General features: G+C 42.3%; 1 protein-coding gene across 1 annotated transcript in view; it reads left to right on the top strand.

The window, feature by feature from the left end:
• ZDHHC15 (zinc finger DHHC-type palmitoyltransferase 15) overlaps nt 1-13,787 on the top strand; it is a 1,138,753-nt gene extending 1,124,966 nt beyond the window's left edge. The window contains exon 12 of the mRNA XM_044057691.1: nt 13,621-13,787. The gene's annotated coding sequence lies outside the window, so the exon portion shown is untranslated. The remainder of the gene's footprint in view (nt 1-13,620) is intronic.
• The last annotated feature ends 1,772 nt before the right edge of the window (nt 13,788-15,559 follow it).

Raw genomic sequence — 15,559 nt, 5'->3', positions numbered from 1 at the left:
ACAAAATAAAGAGGAACGGATACTGCACTCTCTGGACGTGCACAGACAACTTAGATTCTACAGGACTAAGCCTCTCAAATTCTGAGCAGCTGCTAGTTGGCTTTGCTGCAGGGCAGAGGGGAAGGCTATTTCAAAGCAAACCATTTCCAAATGGATAGCCCATTGCATTCATTTCTGCTACAAGCACCATGGAAAACCTACCCACGGGATAAGATCACATTCCACCAGGGCTGCATCTACCTCTGTGGCATTTCTCAGAGGAGTCCCTACCAGGGACATCCTGGAAGATGCTACCTAGAGCTCTGTACATACCTTCATCAAGCATTACCACCTGCCTATCTTTTCTAAATCCAGAGCTGGATTTGCCACAACAGTCTTGCAGGACTTAATAGCTGGCCCTAATGCTCTGTAACTACATCCTCCCTTCCTTAGCTTTGGGAATCAACCCAAATGTGATGACTGCAACAGTGAAACATGAAGAACATAGTGCAGTTGTGTACACTTACCATAAATGTAGATGTTCGAGTGTATTCACTGTCGCAGTCCTGGTTACCCTCCCTCCAGCCCCCTGACTTCTCTTGGCTCTACATTTCCTTCTTGTTTGGTATATATTTTTTCATGTGTATTTTCTTTTTGAAGGGGGTGTACCATACCATATAATTGCTTCCTGTTGTGGGGGCACCTGACATGTGGGGCAAGAAAAACTGATGTAATGGCATCGGCTGCATGTTTTATACCCCTGACGACCTGACGTCATGGAAGAAGCAACAACATCCGACACAGAAATCCGAAGACTCTGGTATTCTGGCCAGCTGAGAGCTACCTGCAGGCAGATAACCCAAATGTGATGACTGCAACAGTGAATACACTCAAACATCTACATTTATGGTAAGTGTACACAACTGTACTTTTTGTGGAGGAGAGGCAAACATTTGACAGCATTAAAAGAACAATGATAATTCACAGCGAAGTAGAATATAAGAGAATACCACTGCTGTTGGTGGGTCTTGATGCAGAGTGAGCATTTGACAGCGTAAGCTGGGATTTTTATGAGTTGGGCAATGGAAGCAACAGCATTCCCTGATACAATTAGGAGACTATATATATATATATATATATATATATATATATAAGGAATCAGAGGTGAAAATTAAAGTGGGAAGATTCCTCTCTGATAAGTTGAGTCAGAACAGAGGCGCCAGGCAGGGGTATCCTCTTTCCCCTTTGTTTATTTGCCTTATATTTATAGCCATTTGTATTTCAATTAAGAAAAGTTGGCTTTATTTGCAGACAATATTTAGTACCTGATAAAACCAGAAAAGGAAATTCAGTGTTGTGGAGTATTCTGACACAGTTTCAAGTCATTTCATGATATAAAATTAGTGAAGATAAAACCAAGGCTATAGCTGTAAATATGTACTAAAACATGAATTGATTCATTATCCATATTTATGTGAACATAATAAAATGAAGTATTTAGGAGTATGGGTTGAAAAGGATTCTGTTATGGCAGCTAAGGATACATGAGAACAGACTAAAAAGGTAATGCAAAAACTGAGAAACTGGAAGCTTTTGTTTATGGATATGGATAGCAAGATACAAGATGTGAAAATGTTTTTCATACCTATAGTTTTTTTACACAGGTCAGGCATATTTTTATCAAATGGAGAAGTTGTGGATAATTAATAAAGAACTGAAAGATTCTATCTGGGAGGGGGGAAGAGGACAAGGGGCAAATAGGATAAGCCTTTCCCTTTGATAGAATAAGGTAGTTTGGGATTGTCCAAGTTGAAGGGATATTTCAAAGCTACAAAGTTAAGGCTCACATACATAACACAAGCAGAAAGCTATAATTCAAAGTATAAAGGAATGGTGATAAAGCAGGGGGGAAATGCAAGAAATAAGGAGTGAATGGGATTTTGGATGCAGATCCTTAAGGAGAATAACAGCAGCCATACAGAATGTTATATTTAGAAAGTATTCTAAGAAGTAAGCTAACACGAGAATGGAGATTTTGCCAATAGAGATTACTGCAATTAGGGATATAGAGAATAGGCAAGCGAGAGCTGGAATTTACTGGAAAAATGGCAAAGGAACTAAGATATTGGGAGCAAATAACTTGAGAGGGAAAGGTTAGAAAATGGGAAGAGGCTAAGAGGACATTTGGGCTGCAGCCTAGAGACTGCCTTCCCCATCAGGGATTGATCTCAGTGTATAAGTAGTAAAGAGAAAGGGATAGGGGAATCCTTAATGAAAGAGCTGCTCTGGTAGAGTTTTTAGTTGACTCTAGAGCAGAAGCTGCTGTTAAAAAGGGATGATTACTAGGGCATATAAAATATTGCACGATAACTATAGGAATCAATCAGAAGAGTTAGAAAAATTGGGAATAGAGACTGAACAATTTACAAAGAAACAATGGGAGGACATACATGTGTCACCCAAATATGCAACAGAGTCTAGAAGATTTAGGATTTTTGTTTGAGTGTTTGCATTATTTTTATGCCCCAGGCAGACCCCAAAGAATTTTCCTTAGGTAGATGGTAAGTGTTGGAGATTTGATGGAGAAGAAATAGGGGATTTGGAATATATGTTTTGGGAGTGTAATGAGTTGGCAGATTGTAAAAATTCTCTAGTACTGTGTCAGAAATATTGGGTGAGTAAATGGGCGTAACTAACTATTTTAACTGTCCATATATATTAAGGCCTTTTTTGTTTTCATTCTGGTGATTGCCAGAAAAGCAATTACCAGAACATGGAAATCAAAGTCTAAAACACCTGTATTTGAAGTAATGAATGCTGTAACATAGATTAAAAAAACTGGAAGTGGGATCTTTAAAAAGGGTAGAGCAAATTACATAAAAATGGCAACTCTGGGAACATTACATTCAGGATAATGTTTTGAATGAACAATGGGTTATAAGGGAAGGCAGGAATTGAGCAGTTTATGTAATGTTGAATTGATGATAATTGTACAGAAGAATATATGTGATGTATAATGTTTGTAACTGTGAACATAGGTTCATAGGTTCATACTAGGCTATCTGCCCGAGGGCATTTACAAGCCTAGCCCATCGTTTTGTGGCTTACGCCACCCCTTTAGTATGGGGAACTATACCCATTATTTTGCTGTGCCTCTGTCGAGCAGTGACACTGAGGTAATCCCTGGGGTATATCTGCGATCTCCCATCCATTGGTCAAGATTTCTCTTGAACAAGGCCAGCGAGGTGCTCTGCCTCACATGTACCGGGATTTTGTTCCACAGCATAGGGAGTCTTTGGGTGATGAATCTATCCCTCCAGCACGTCCTATTAATAGCCGTGTCAAGGTTTAAGTCTCCCGCCCTTGTGGCTCTGATGGATCTAGATTTTTGAGGTGAAGCATATTCATCAAATCTGGGTTTGACATGGCCTTGTATGTTAGGCAAAGGTCACCTCTGAGCAAGCGTGGCGACTGAATAGAGCTGGAGTTCTTTCAGTCGGGCAGCATAGGACAGATTTTTGAGACCCTTTATCCTTTTGGTGAGGAACTTTTGTGGCCTCTCCAGCTGCTGCAAGTGTCGGGTCAGATACATTCCGAATGGGGCATTGTACTCAATCATTGGTCTGATGAGTGATGAGTAAAGGGAGACTATGACCTCCCTTGATCTAGATGAGAATCCTTCATGATAAGGTGGGCAATGTAGAAGGTCTTCCTAACTACTTTAGCTACATGGGTGTCGAATGACAGACTACTATCAACTTGGGTCCCCAGGTCCCTGATAACTTCTTCTGTGCTCAGTGGATTGCCACCTATTTGGTAGCTAGGGTAACCTTGTTTTTCCCAAAGGGTATGACTATGCATTTTTGGCATTTAACTTTAGGCCGTGGCTCTGGCACCAGTTATCCGCTTCTGTGAGACCCTTCTGAAGGATATCTGTGTCAGATGTGTTTTCTACTATGGCGCCCAGTTTGCAGTCATCTGCAAACTTTGTCAGCCATAACCCTCCTGTGTTTGCTTGTACTTCGGAAAAGTAGATGCCAAACAAGAGTGGGCCCAGGACTGAGCCCTGTGGGACACCACTTGTGACAGGCTTTGAGTCTGACATGGCGCCAGCAACTCTGACCCTGTGGGTTCTGTCACTCAGCCAGTTTGCAACCCATCTTGTGATGTATGGGTTGACATTTAAGCTGATGAGTTTTTCAATGATACCCGAGTGGGGTATTGTATCGAAGGCCTTAGCCAGATCGAGGTAGGCTGTATGGACTGCCTTTCCTCATCAATGGCTTTGGTGACTGTTTGAAAAAAGTCAACCAAGTTTAAAAGGCATGATCTGCCTTTGACAAAGCCAAACTGGGTTGGATCCAAAGTCTGCAAATTCCCTATGTCTTTATTTATGAGGTCCATTATGATCCTCTCCATGGCTTTGCAGATGAGGCTTGTCAAGCTAATGGGCCAGTAATTTCCAGGGTCGGTGGAGGCACTGCCTTTGTGAAGTGGTACCACAGTTGCAGTGCGCCACTCCTGGAGTGCGTATCCAGAGGTAAGACTTTGATTAAACAGCTGTCCTAGCTGTGGGTTTAATTCCTCATTGAGTTCATGGAGCACACAGCCGGGACACCATCAGGTCCCATGGATGCTGTGTTTTTGCTTTGGAGAGAGCAGTTCTCACTTGGGCGCTGGAGATGTTTGGGGGCTGCAATCGTTTGGTATAGATATCTCTCCTTTTGGGGGAGGGGAGAAGTTTGCACTGAACCTGTCAGCCAGTATGTTGGCAATGTCTGTAGGATCAGTAATCTTCACATCATTTTGAACTAGCTCTGAGCATATCTGGGAGTTTCCTCCCAGGTTTCTAACATAGCTAAAGAAGGCCTTATGATTGTCTTTTGAGTCTTTAGCTATTTTTCTCTCGAAATTTGCTTTGGATGATTTTATGAGAGCTCTTAGTTTTTTACTTATAGTGATCAAGGGTGTCTTACCTTTTAAGGATTTTGCTCTATCTTGTAGTAGCTTCCTTCTTTTGTTGTAGAGCTTGTTTATGGCTGGGGGTCCACCAGACTGGACACTTGCCTTTGGTACAAAGAGTCTTTGTTTTGCTTGGGATTGCCTTATCCATGCAGTCCTGCAGGTGCTGGTAGAAGGCATTTGTAAGTGATTCAGCGGCTTGAGTACTGTTTTCCCGCTCGGGGCCTTAAAGGAGACCACACTAGTCTTTAGAAGTGTGAAGTCGGCTTTTGAGAAGTTCTTTACTGTGGTCTTTTTATTTCAGGTGGGGTGGGATGAGGACCTCCAGCGAGATTAGTTTGTGGTCTGATCTCACCAGTGAGGGGTACACCTCCGGTGTTGAACATTGTGCTCCCATGTTCGTGATGATGAGATCAAGTATGTTATCTCCTCTTGTGGGGATGGTGACTAGTTGTTCCATGGCATTTGAGTTTATGAATTCCAGGAACTTTTGGGCTAGGGTGTTTGGGCTTGAGTAGTGTTCCCAGTCTATATTAGGGTAATTGAAGTCACCTAGTATGATGGTGTTTGGTGATACATTTATCCCTCTAGTGTTTTCAGGAAGGCCATGTGAGGTTCCTGAGTTTGTGAGGGTGGCCTGTAACATGCTACAATTTGCAGAGCAGTCTTGCCTATGGTTAATTGCACCTGGATGGTCTCCGATGCATCGTGCGTTGCCACCAGTCTTGAGGTGTGGGTGTCCTTGATGAATATGGATACCCCCTCCTTTCTTGGTATTGTCCGGATTTTGGGGCGGAGCATGATATGAGGTAAAACCTGATAGCGCTGGGGTGCTCTCAGGAGCCTTGAACCAGGTTTCTGTCACAGCACAGACATCGATGTTCTCCATACTGAGAAGGGCCTCGAGTGCGTGCATTTTGAGATTTAGACTTCTGGCATTGAGCAGCATTACCCTTAGTTAATATAGTAATAAGTACCCATGTTAATATAGTTTGTTTTATTTTATATAAATGAATGTTTGCCTATGCCATAAGTGATAATTCAGTAAGGGGGGGGGGGTAAAACACACAAGGATTTACAGTTATGGAGTGGGTGATTATCCCAGGTATAACATCTGATACAGCTATGCTGAATGAGACTGTACTGACATTTTTTCATTGATATAGGACATTCTTTTTATCTAGGACCAGATTTCCTTAACAGCTTTGTGTGAAGATGTCTCTATTTCTGTTTCTGTTCAGGGAATAACACCATTGGTGAATAGTCATTGTTGGTGTACATGTGATTATAACATTACACTAGTGCTTTGCATGGTGCATAGGCATTCATGTCTTCTACAAATTGCTCTCTTGAGCAAACTCTCCGTTATTCTCCTTTGCTCTAAAATACCTTTTTGAGCCTAGCCCATCACTCATTGTGTACGAGGCTGAGAAACTAATCACGTGTAGCTTGGCAGTCTCAAGACAGGTGTGCACGCAGTGCACATCTGTGAGCAGCATGGAGAACTTTCACTTCAACTTTGGGGTCTTTTGGGGATGTTTGAGGAAACCGGTTAATTAATAAAAACCGATGCAGTCACAGAGTGGCATGCAGAAAGGACCCCAGCCATGATCTGAACTGGAAAACCAAGCACTACATGGCAGCAACGCTTCTTTCTGCACCACTTTGTCTACCAGTTGACAAAGTAATTTATAATAAACCCCAAAACTTGTCATTAAAAAAATGCAGGCATACCTGTGCTAGGGACTTCTAAGCATAAAGAATGTGAGTGTACAGCTTAACTACTTCAATTAAAATTCACAGTTTTGATGTATGCATATAGACTTTAAAGTTATTTCTACTGTTTTGCATTCAATTAGGTCACTGTTTTCAATGGCTGATGTTGAAAGGGTCTAGACTGCTAATGAGGCATATTTGGTAGCTTCAGAGGGGCTAGCCTGTTCCTCAGTTGTTAACCTGGTAGTAATTATTTTGGGGCACAGTTTCTGAAGTGTGTGTGGGAAAGGGGCCAGAGTACCACACAGGAAACTCTTCTCGGAGATATTTTTTTTTTTGGGGGGGGGGGGGGATGTTTCATTTGTCAAAATTTTCAGTTCACTGTCGTGCACCCAGAGCAAACTTTACATGTATAACAGCTACTCTTCATAAAAATACATATATTTCTATTTTGCAATATTGGAAAATGATGCATGATCCCGTTTTTATTTTATACTAAGCAGTTTTTCATCTGGGGAATTCACTGAATTGTACACTGTACAACATAGTTAACAAATATATAAATCAATTTTTTTTCATGGCACTGTCTTTGATTGTGTGTTGTTCTTTGATCAGTTTGTAAGGTAAAGCCTTGTCATTGTCTCAGTTGAAGCCTTTCTATTCATCTGTTGCAGTATTCTTTACATGAGGGTGTTCTCTGCCGTAGGCAACCTAACATCAGTCAGGGTATAAAAGTCTTTCACTTCAGTAGGCTGCTGTCGTATGTTGGCCATAAAACTGGCGTATGTACACACTGACCTCAGAACTTCTCTGCCACCAGTCCAAACAACCTACAACTACAAATCTTGTCTCATTTGTCAGACTTTTGTGCCCAAGACTCTTAGGAATAGACTCTCCTCCTTAGACATTTATTTGGAAAATCAGCACTTAAAGTTGCTAACTATAAGTGTGATGGAGGGATGCTCAGGGCCCGAGGCTGAGTCAGTTATGAAGCGGAAGGCCAAAAAGCCGAGGCCTGAACCTTCTCCTACACCTCTTAATACAGATGTCTCTCCTGAGGCAGATGAGAGCCCGGAGATGCATACGATTCCTGGTTCTGGTTCACAGGCTGAGCCCAATATCGAGGCCATCTTGGATCTGACCATAGGCACTTCCTCAGAGGCTGAGCAGGCATCCATCTCATATGTACACAGGGAACCTAGGTGATCACCAAAGCCCCAAAAGGGATACCTCAGATCCTTGTGCATAAGGAAATTCACTCTGATATTATTGAATGTAGTCCTATGTCCGGGCCTCCTACATGACATAGGGCAGACCTTCATCAAAGGAAGAAGAAGAAGACTTAACACTTGTCCTCCCTTAAAGACCCCCAGAGTGATTGGCAACAATTCACCCAAGGACTTTTCAAGGTCCTTATAGCCCTTAAGCCCCCTTCAGGTGTTTCAGTCCCTGTCCCCCCTGCACTGCTTCCCACACGAAAAGGTTAGGGAAGAGGTTTCATCAGAGGAACAGGCATCCTCAGAAGATGAATCTCTGGCCTATTCCTCTCAGATCCCCTCCCCAGAGGAGGACCCCAATGGAGCTGACTCACACATGGAAGAACTCTGTCTTGGAGAGACTGCAGTCAAAATGAGGGATCATTTTAAATGGGAAACCACTCGGGTATCTGAAGTGAAGAAGAAATACTGTGATCTTATCCATGTGGATTCCCCTAGTCCTTGAGCTATTCCTCCTGTGTTGCCTGAATTTCTAGATGCCTTTGCATCTGCCTCCCTGAATCCAGATTCCCAGCCCCCTGCTCCTAAGAAGCTGACTGATTTTCCTAGGTACCTGAGATTGCAAGTTCCTGTTCAGGTGTCCTTCAGCAGATCCATCAGTTAGTTCTGTGGCTTCAGACAAACCATACAGTTTACTACCTCAGTCTCTCTCCTTCCCTAAGATAAGGAAAGCAGGATCCTGGAAAGGCTGGGCAAGAAAGTGTACACCTCTGCCGCCTTGGCATTTAGGGCCATTAATTTCCAAACTCACATGACCAAATTTGCACTAAACATTCTGTCTCCGCTTTCTCAGGCCATTTCTGATTTGCCTAACTCCGAGAGTAAGACTTGCCTGCCACTCCGTCAGATGCAGCTATGATGCTGCAGAGGTTTCTGCCAGGGCAGCTGCTTTTGGCTCTGTTTTTTTAAGGAGATCCTCCTGATTAAGACTCCAGAAATCACCAGAGAACATTAAAGTTAAACTTTTGGATGCACCTTTGGACAACTCTGCATTGTTTGGCCCTGCAGCAGCTAACTTATTTAAGACCCTGCAAGAAAAGGGCAAATAATTGCAGGAACTGAAACATACTTTTGTTTCCCCAGTGCTTAAATTTCAACAAAATTATCGTGCAAAACTTGCCTTTGTACGTAGACATTCTCGCCCTCCTCTGCCCAAAACAGAAAAAGTTGGTAGGAGGCCTCAGCACCCCAGGACTTCCCCTGCAACTCCTTCTCAGAAGCAGCCCTTCCTGGACAAGCCTGGTTCTCTCTGACTGCCCAAACCACCTCACCAACATTCCTCTTTCCCAGTGCCTCTCTCAGTCCCTGCCAGTCTGGGAAAGCATAGCTCAAGGCTCTTGGGTTCTCTCTGTCAGTCAAAAAGGATACTTTCTGGTTTGGGACTCCCTTCCTTCTGGGGCATCCCCAAACCACCAAGGGAACAACTGCCTTCCTTTCCAGGAGTACTGCTAGACCTATGGAGAAAGTACCATTCAGGAGATTACTCAAAATGAAAAAGGAAGAGGTTTCTATTCCAGAATGTTCCTAGTGCCCGGAAAGGATGGTCCTTGGAGACCCATTCTGGGCCTTTCTCACTTCAACACCTTCCTGAAGGTACCCATTTTCCGTATGTTAACTTTTCAGCCCTTGTTTCCCTTCCCTGGGATCTTAATTTTGTACTCAAAAAGCTGCTCCCCCCTTTGAGCTACAACTTCATCAGATTCCCTGCATTGCTGTCGTGGAAAACAGTTCTGCTTGCCTTAACTTCAGTCAGATGTATGTCTAAGCTCCAGGCCTTAATGGCCTCTTCCCTTTTTTTGGTATTCCATAAAGACAGAGTGTCCTTGCATACCAACCCTTCCTTTATGCCCAAGGTAGTCAATGAGTTCAGCCAGTCCAGTCATTTACCTACCTTCTTTACTTCTCCCCAGAATTCTAGTGAGAAGGTGCTGCTCACCCTAGATGTGTATAGACAACTTAGGTTTAGTCTTGTCTAAATAAAATCTACCAGGAAATCAAACCAGCTTTTTGTTTCCTGTCATCCCAGGGCTCTGTGATTGCCTGTTTCCAAGTAGACTATTTCTACTTGGATTTCTAAAACAATATCTTTTTATGTGAAGCATGCTAAGTCCCTTACCTCTTCTATAAGGGCACATTCTACAAGGGCTGTAATTTGATCTGGTGCTTTCTTTAAGGGTTAAGATACCAGCTCTATTCTTGAAGAACCTACATGGACTACTGTGCATACCTTCACCAAACATTACAAATTAAATACAAACTAAAAACCCTCCCACTTGACCTGGCTGTAGCATATTTCAACAAAACATTTATACAACACCTAGGCACTGTCGCTCCATTGCACAAAATCAAAGTTAGAACTTCTACAAAACCCTGGCTCAGTAAAGACAATAAACAAATCCTTAAGTCTAGAGACGCTGCCTGGCTTTACTATCAGTAAACCAAAGAAACACAAAGCCTAACTAAGAAGCAAGAACTGCGCAACCGCGCAAATAAAATGCATTAGGCTGGACAAAAAATCCTCCTACATGACATTACAAACTAAATAGCAACACAACCCCCAATAATTTTGGAAAAATGTAAGCCAGCTACTAAAACCCACCCAAAAGGCTACCCCCAAAACCAACCACCCCTGACACTAAAGTTCCTATCAAAACACAATTCAATTCCCACTTTGTGAACTCAATTCTATCCTTAGTATCGGACAGTTCCAATCTCACTATCCCCCCAACACAAATAGCAATAATACAAGCTTTACCCTCAAAACGGTTTCCACCACTTCAATCAAAAGCATGCTCTCCAAACTAAAAACCTCATCAACCGCAGCCGACCTACTCCCCAGCTATTTCTTGAAACTCAGCACAGATGCTATTGCTATCCCAATCTCCACTCTCATAAACAGATCAGTTGTTGAAAACTATGTGCCCACACTCTGGAAAATATCCTATGTTACACCCATACGTAAAGGCAGGACCTCCACTGTACTTAACTTACAGACCCATTGCTTTACTCTCCCCCCTGGCCAAAATCCTAGAAAAATGCATCCATACCCAGGTGCTAAAATATCTCCTAGACAGCAACATCCTGTCACTTAGCATGGTTTTAGACCTGCCTATAGTACCTTTATAGCCCTCCTCTGTTTCACAGACACAGTAAACCGTCTCAAAAATGAAGGCCTGCAGGTGTCAACTCTTTTTTTTGGATATGTCCAAAGCATTTGACACAGTCTCGCTCCAAATACTGATAAACAAACCAAACCAATATCACCTATCAAATTCCACTCTTACCTGGTTCCAAAGCTACTTAACTGACAGGTACCAAGCTGTGAAATGGGAAAATTCTGTCTCTCCTCAGCTCCCCATAACTATAGGAGTCCCACAAGGTTGTATCTTAGGACTACTACTGTTCACAATCTTCACAAATGACCTCCATACCTCCACACAGCATGCATCTATCATTCAGTATGCAGATGATATTACCTTAATCTGTGCTGCACAAAACATTCCCACCCTCAGAGTGGAAATCTTTATGAGGTATTTGTTTCCCACAAGTTAAACAGTTATTCACTTTTTCTGACATCGGCTGAGGCAAGAAAGAGTCTAACGGGTACTTAGCTTTTAGAAGTCTTGAGTAGTATTCGGTAGTAGTAATCTCTGGATCTGACCGACCGGCACTTGCAACAGCTTCTGCTTGGCCACGCGCAAGAAAGACTGAGGAAAATGGCGTCGGCTGATGCCTTTATACCCGAAGACCAGCAGAGATGACGTCGGGTGAAGTGCGACACCAGCCGAGGCCAGACCCAGACTTTGGAATCCGGCTGACCGAAGGGCTGCCTGACGACAGGACAACCCATTTGTAAGGACTGCAGATGCATCCTTAAAGGACATCATTCCCACCCTCCTGCAAACAACTCAACTAGCATTCTCGGATGCTGAAAACTACCTTACCAAAGCCCAATTTATCCTCAATCCAAAGAAAACTCAGCTTATGATTATAACCAATTCTAACAAAAACACTGATAACAGTCAATTCACTATCTACTCCACAAATGCTACTCCAATCGCTCCAGTGGCACAGGCTAAGCTATTGGGAATAACCATAGATTCCCACCTAAAATTTGATAGTCATCTCAACTTAACTATTAAAAAAGTACATGCCAAACTGGGATCACTCTACCGTATCAAACCACTTCTTACCAACAACACAAGATCAGCCATTGCTCGCTTCCAACTTCTATCCACCTACTCTATGCATCTCCCATTCTGACTAATCTCAACAAAACTGAACTAAGCAAAATGGAAGCCTTCTATAACAGAATTGCCCGCTTTGCTGCAAATTGCACATGTAGAACTCATCACTGTACTGCTTTGAGACAGCTCCACTGGCTTGAACTGCCCGACCCCCTAACCTACAATCAGCTCTGCCTGTCATTCTATCTGTTATCTCCCCAATAAGTGTCCTGCCCTAAAAAGCCTAGTACAACATCACTCAGCCAAAAGGCCTCTTAGATCATCAAGCAAACCACTACTAGAAGTCACCAACCTCTACAATAGTTTGGGAGACACACTATATAGTAGTTCATTGGCTAAAAAATGGAACTCTCTCCCCACTAGCATACAAAACACATCGTCCAAAGCCTCCTTTAAAAACCTCATTAGGCAACATCTCAAGCAAAGTTGGCAGTGCCATAACTGCTCCTCAGGCTAGTGAAAGTGGATAAGGTACATATACTAAACCTAGAGTATTTGATAATAGTTTTTACTCTTACTCACAAACACTGGCTAATGTACAATGTATGTACTGTACCTGTGTACTATGTATGTATGCTACCTATGTTCCAAATTTCAGCTGTACACAACAAATCTATTAATTACTTTTATTTTTAAAATAATATTTTCTTGTTTGTTCTCTCCACTGTAACTGTTGATGTGCTGCATACCACTGTAAAATCATGTCTATTGTAATTTGTGTATATACTGATCATGTCTAAATGTATCTGTAATTTTTCTATGTGGAGATTTTCTCCCCGGGCCTCTGCTGAAAAAGGGACTTTTCGGCACAGTCAGACACCCCCAGTTAACAAATGTAAAATAAATAAATAAAATTTGTAAGGCTAGAGTAGGTTTTGCCAGAGCCATTCTTCACGGCTTACTGGAAAGCTCAATTGCTTCTTCCTCCACCCTTCCCTCATGAGCTTTTGTACTCTCCTTCATGTAAAGAATACTGCAACAGATGAGTAGAAGGACATAGAATAGTTGTGTAAAATCTTTCCATAACAAAAGATGTCCTTCTCTTCTCTGTTGCAGTATTCCAAGCCCTCCCTCCTTCTCCCTGGCTGTTTGGTTCTTTACCTTGGATGTTCATACCCTACTTTCCTTAGGTTAGCTTTTCTCCTGGGGCATTCAGTTCTGAGGTCGGTGTGTGTGTATGTGGCTTTTATGGCCTATGTATTACAGCAGCCTATGTGCAACGAACCACGCACCGTACAGTAGTGAAAGACTTTTGTATACTGGCCAGTGTTGGGTCACCTATGGGGGAGAACTCCCTTATGTAAAGATTACTGCAACAGAGAAGAGAAGGGCATCTAGCGTTATAGTAAGATTTTACACAACTGTTCTTTCATTTTATTTTAATAAAGCATACCTTTGAGAAAAATACAAATAAGTAATACCTTTTTTTCTTGTTACAGCTTTCCATCAAGAGGTCAGATGATGACAACACTGGCATGTCCTCATCCAATCACATGAACCAAAAATGTATTACTTGACTGAAGAAATGAAATCCGTGTAGAAAGAGCAATACTGCAACTGTAACTCGGAATGAAGAACAAAAAATAAAAAAAACAGAAACAACTGCCCTGCACTTGCAGTGCTTAAGTGCTCAAAAGTATTCTGCTGTACAGTACCAAATGGCGGTGAGAGGGGATGTACTTAATGATTTTTTTGTCAGCAGTGTTTTAAGTAGTTCAGTCGGGATAATGCAGTTCAATGTCTAAACCTCCAGTTATCTGGATACTCAGGTATGGACTCTTTGTGGGAGACCACTGCAAAGTATGTTGAGAATTCTAACTCATACTACAATATTATATGAATAGCCTCACAGCTCAATCCACTTTAGTTAACTCCTTTTGGCAGAAGATATATATAGACCATTTTAGAGTGACAAACATATTAATCTTTGTAAGGGAAAACTGGAACATTATCTTTCATATTTCTGGATATGCTTCAAATGTGTACCACTTAGATTGCCATAAAAAAGCACAGAGATGGATTTAAAGTATTACTGAAGCTTTAGCTGCCCTTCAGACTTTACCACTGAAGACATGTTAGAGTCTGACTGCAGTAAGTGGCATTAGGGTGATAACAGAAAGAGCTAAGCCTAAGTAGCTTATTCTTGGTAATTGTCAGCAATTTGCTCTTCTCAGCACAGTGTACTGGAAAGTAAACAGCTGCTATTTTCATGCTGCATGCTTGTAGTCTATGTACCTGAAATGGCTAAGGAAAAGGGCAGTGTTTTATTGTCTTCTGTGACCTGTTTTCATATTTTTAATGCAGCCTGGTGTATTGGAAGACTGAAGAACTAGTTTGCTATCCTGAGTCACCGATTCATAGTTGTCAGCAATCATGAGTAGTTGGTCTTTTATAAAGTACCATTGTGCTAGACGTAGTTGTCAGTGTTCGATGTGATGGGTGGAATTTTTGTTTGACTGGAATCACTGTGCAGATCTTCGCCTATTTTTGCATCATCATTCATTGACTAAATGTTACCAGTAATCAGAATGTGCCAGTTTGCGAATACGCTGTTTCATAGATAGGTACTAGGCTAGCGGCCTAAGTAAGCCTAGCCAACATAGTTCCCTGGCTTACGCCACCCAGGAAAGTTATTTTCCTGTACCCCTGTCGATCAGAGCCACAGAAGTGATCGCTGGGGTGTATTTCCTATTTTCCATCCACTCATCAAGATTTTTCTTGAAGAGTGCTAATGAGGAACTTTGCTTGACATACATTGGTAGCTTGTTCCAGAGTATGGGAAGTCTCTGGGACAGGAATCTATCCCTCCAGCATGTCCTGTTTATTGTGGTGACAAGGTTTAGGCCCATAGAGCGTGTAGCTCGGAAGGATTGGGATTTCTTTAGGTGTAGCATGCCCAACAGATATGGGTTTGACATAGCTTTAAATGTTAGGCAGAGATCACCTCAGAGTAGGCGATATGCTACGGAGTAAAGCTGGAGTTTTTTGAGACGGTCAGTGTAGGGCATCTGTTTGAGGCCAGTAATTTTCTTTGTGAGGTCCTTCTGTGGCCTTTCCAGCTGCTGCAGATGTCTTGTGAGGTACATTCTAAAAGGGGTGTTGTACTCTATAATGGGTCTAATGAGCGTCAAGTAGAGGCGAACAGTGACCTCCTTTTTCTTGGATGAGTACCCTTTTGTGATAAGGTGTGCCGCGTAGAAGGATTTCCTGACTACTGTGGCAATGTGATTATCAAAGGAGAGACTACTGTCCACCTGGGCCCCAATGTGTCTCATCACGTATTCGATGTTAAGTAGACTGCCACCTATGTGGTAGCTCATGGGTACAGGGTTTTTACCAAAGGGGATGACGGTGCACTTTTTGGCATTGAGCTTGAGG

Source organism: Protopterus annectens, chromosome 15.part0 (assembly GCF_019279795.1).
Source record: "Protopterus annectens isolate FY-2018-M chromosome 15.part0, PAN1.0, whole genome shotgun sequence".
Taxonomy (NCBI): Eukaryota; Metazoa; Chordata; order Ceratodontiformes; family Protopteridae; genus Protopterus; species Protopterus annectens.
The sequence above is the reverse complement of the archived record's forward strand: the minus strand, read 5'-3'. Positions and strand labels throughout refer to the sequence as shown.